Genomic DNA, 4,576 nt, shown 5'->3' on the forward strand with positions numbered 1-4,576 from the left:
GTGAGAGTGTGAGTGTGTGTGTGAGTGTGTGTGTGGGTGGGTGTGTGTGAGTGAGAGAGAGTGTGTGTGAGAGTGTGAGTGTGTGTGTGAGTGTGTGTGTGTGTGAGTGAGAGAGAGTGTGTGTGAGAGTGTGAGTGTGTGTGTGAGTGTGTGTGAGTGTGTGTGTGTGTGTGTGTGTGAGTGAGAGAGAGTGTGTGTGAGAGAGTGTGAGTGTGTGCGTGTGAGAGAGAGTGTGAGTGTGTGAGTGTGTGTGAGTGTGTGTGTGAGTAAGTGTGTGTGAGTGTGTGTGAGTGTGTGTGTGTGTGTGAGTGAGAGAGAGTGTGTGTGAGAGAGTGTGAGTGTGTGTGTGTGTGTGCGTGTGTGTGTGTGTTCCTGCAATCGAGCACTTCATCTCTGGACGCACTGATTATTTGTCTAGGCAGCAGGAATGGCATATTATAAATAAGTGGCAAAGTGTTGCCCAGGAATCTCACAGGCTGGCAGGACATCAACACACATGTCCAGGACGTCAGTGGTGATGACTGTGGCCTTGTCGAGCGATGGCCTGCAGGGAAACTCTACATTTTTCCAGTGGGATTTTTCTTTTCTTTTTATGGTCCGTGATAACAAAAAGAGAGAAAAGTAGCAAAAGCAAAACTATTTTTCCACAAGAAAGTGCAAGGGTTCCATCGTGTAGCCGGGTTTAAACGCAAGGAAAGCACACGATTCAAATGAGACAATCCAGGGCCACAGTCCGATGAGGAGACCCCCTGCGCTGATGTACGAATAAAACCGTACGAATGGCCTCCCTCCATGTCTCGGTGCTGTAACGAGTGCATTGGCCACTAACGAGCAGCCCGGGCCCAGCTGACAGCGGGACACTTCCCTCTCAAAACGCTCTGAACTGAACTCGTTAGGAGGCAAGCAGGCCGGAGGGCCAGGCCAGCTGGAGGCTGTTTTTTCTTTTTCTCCCTCGCTGTGAATGCCTCCCCAAGTCCCTGTCCTCGCTGCTCCGGGCCCGGGCTCCCAGGAGGCTTTTTAAATATATGTTTTTTCTCCCTGTTCCTCCACTGCCACAGCGCCAGCTATCTCTGCCAGGTCCTCTGTGCCAGGCGCTCCTCCCAGGCTGGGGAGGCGCCAGCTGTCCTCGCTCGGCAGCGCATGGGCTGGGATTAGTGGTGAAGCTGTTCATTGGCTCCCTGGCTCCCCGTTCCCTCCTTATTGTTGTGCAAACGAGTGATAAATGTGGACTTCGAGATTAGGAAGACAAAAGTTAAAGAATGAAGCAGCACAGGGGTCCTTTTAAAAACCACAAAACAGCGCTGGCTCTTTATTGTATATTAGTCTTTTTATTTTCACCCTACAGGTAGTGCAGAATCACGCTGGCCGGTGTTGTGCGATGTCCTGTGTGGGGTTTTGGGGGAGTGCCGAGCTGCCTGTTAAGGGATAAACCCCCGAGCGCCGGTCCGGTCTGCGCCGGGGGGCGGCTGCCTCTGCTCTCTGACACAGAAGACAGTCGGACAGGGGTCTTGTGGGTGTTCGGCTGATGCTGAACAAGTCTGAGTGTTTGAGAGTCGTGCTGTTCGAGGGGAGAGAGGACCTGCCGTGGCCCCGCAGGTTTTGCAAATCAACTTCCTGAGAGCCTCCATCCCAGCTGTTTGTGTTGAGGCTGCACACTCCTATTTTTTTCCTTTTTATTTCAGCTGAATATTGGCAGCCATTTGCTTTTTCCTTGGCCGTGTTCAGCGGTGCCGTCAGCGTGATCCAGGCCCTTTGCATCATGCTTTTAGCCATTTATCTCAGTAACTGTAGCGCTGCGCTGGGCGCTGGCCCACACTGCTGGACTCCTGCAGTGTAGACCTGGAGAGCAAGAGAGGCGTGAAGTGGCCCTCAGGGGACCTCCACTCCAGATGCACAGCTTACTCTGTGTATTATTATTATTATTATTATTATTATTATTATTATTATTATTATTATTATTGTGGAAAATTGTTCTGTGAAACAAAGCAGAGCTTGAATGCGGGCAGATCTGCACCTGAGGGTCACCCTCTCCTAAATACCTCACTGTAGGATGGACCCGTCCCTCTGTCTCCCCTCTCTTCACACTCCTGCGCCCCTCTGGTCAAGTCGGCGCCCCTTGTCCTGAACGCCTGCTGGGATTTTTCCTGCTGCTGCTACAAGGGGAGAAAAAAGAGAACAGTGATTGAAATTTGAAATCAAGATTGATTTAATTAACGAGGGCGCAGTGTCTCCAGCTGTTTATTCAGTGAGAGGCACTCGTACCCCCTGAGCACAAGCTTTAAAATAACTGACACATTAACACACGCCTGACACAGATGGGAACTTTCATTAAAAGCCTCAAAAACTTAAAGAAGCAGAAGCAGTTAGAGGAGATGAAAAGACTGAAAAAGAAAGAAAGAACAGACAACATTCACTGCACTGTGCATGGTTGGCTCTTCTCATCTCTCATCTGCAGGTCTTCAGAGTGGAGGAGAGAGACGGGGGGGCAGTGGGGTCCAGTCGCTCCCTCCCTCGGACGCTGCGGTGATTGACAGCCGGCCTCGCTGCCCTGTGGTCCTCCCCGGCGCTCCGGTTTAAACCTCAGGTTTTGTATGTTGATTCCGCCCTCCTCCCCCCGGTTCAGCGATGGGGGGGTGGTTCCTGCTGATATTGCCCCCTCTGGCCTGTCCTTCGCACCCCCCACCCCCCACCCTGCAGGTTCTCCTGCCCCTTCCCTCGAGTCCCGTCTCTCTCGCTCTCCTCCCTCAGGATTGGAGCTCTGCTGTGAGAGGAGCTGATCCACGGATCCATAGCTGGATGGACAGACTAGAAGAGGACAGATGGGATGGACTTGATAGACAGACTGCCAGACTGTACAGATAGATGGATAGATAGATAGGTAGATGAAATAAATGGATGGATGGATGGATGGATGAATAGATAGATAGGTAGAAACGTCTCTCTTGCTAAGTATTCTCTCACTATGTGTGAAGGACACGGGCAGCTCTGTCTCTAAAACCTCCGGGCGCAACAAGTGGAGAGCCAGGACCCAGCTGAGGTCGACACACACAAGAAAACTGGCCTGCGGGAACACGCCGACGTCCTTCTCCAGCGGGGAGTGTGGGGGCCTCTGTGAGGGCCACGGGGCTCGCTGTGTCTGTGGACGATTACATCTCGCCCCACAGTATGCGCTTGCTTAGCACATTTGTGATGACATTTGTGTGTGGGGGACAGGGAGGGTGTCGTTCGCGTGGTCGGTTACACTACGGCTACATCCGAGCGAGAGGCTGCAGCTCTGAGAGGCTGCGCTCTGTGACTCCGCACACCGAGTCTCTGGGCGGTAAAACACTGCGGGGGGCTGGGGGGGTTCATGGAAAGCATCCTGTTTCGGCCCCCTGTCCCCTGCGGGCGTCTGCACGGGTGACACGGAGCACCGCTGCGCCGCGGGCCAGGCCGGGCTGACACGCATGTCAAATTAGCCTCAGTTTAAAACAGCAAGCAGCCGTGTCCGGGCCTGTACCCCCCCACCCCCCGCTCTCCTGCGCAGTCACACACAGCAGGCAGCTCTGCTAATGCCCTGCCTGAGAGAGAGCAGTGTTTTAAAAATCTGTTTTCAATTAGTGGTCTTTTTCAGAACGAAAAAAAGAATTGAACTTTTTCAAGAGAAAAGGAAAGAGAGAGAATGAAATAATAGAAGGAGAAAGAAAACTAAAAAGTGTGTTTGTGTCACGCCCCCTGTGCCGCGATTAGCCCGTCAGATCGTGCAGTAATTAGTGCCATAATTGTATGGGTTCGCCGCTCCCAGAACAGTGGGTGGTAATGCAACATAACGCGGCTTAATTAACTTGGAACACCCCCAGTGCCAGGTCCTCCCGGGCCCCCGCCGTGCCGCGCTGCTCCGCACCAGGCCCGCACACAGGGGCCACGCTCAAGCTGTCTCACCTCCACTCTCTGTGTCTTTGAACAGTTTCCTGAGCATATTCAGTGTCATCAATCATCGTCCGCCTTGCCTCCCCCTCCCCACACCTGCTGTGTCTATCAGAACAGACACCCGTCCTGCTGCAGTGGCCCCCAGGGGCCCCTGGATCCATCTCTACACCGTCTCACGTCAGATTGAAGGAAATGCACGGAGAATGAAAATGAGCGTGGATGTGAGCCCATTGTTGTTTGAATGATTGTTGTGATTGTAAGGTTAACCAGGTGACCTCAACACACACCCCCCCACACCCCCTCAGCTGGGCCGACAGCTCAGATCAGCTGCTCCGCTCGCCGGATCAGAAAGGAAACCTCAGACATCCTCCAGAGTAAAACAACCTGCCTGGGTCTCTGCTCCTGCTCTCTCCTCATCCTCCTCTCTCCCTCTCCTCCTTCACTCATCCATCGCCTATTCTCCTGTCTCTGTCTGTCTCTCTTTCTTCCTCTGTCTGTCTGTCTCTGTCTGTCGGTTTTTCTTTCTTTCTCTCATTAAAACAGAGAGCCAGTCCCCTGCCTGTCCTGGGACCACAGACCAGGGCTGCCACTGACAAGGCCTGTGCGTTTGATTCCTCCTGATCTGGACGAAACCGGCCCTCAGACGCCGCTCCTGGACCTCCCCAGC

The sequence above is a fragment of the Amia ocellicauda genome, chromosome 3, assembly GCF_036373705.1.
Source record: "Amia ocellicauda isolate fAmiCal2 chromosome 3, fAmiCal2.hap1, whole genome shotgun sequence".
NCBI classification, from domain to species: Eukaryota; Metazoa; Chordata; class Actinopteri; order Amiiformes; family Amiidae; genus Amia; species Amia ocellicauda.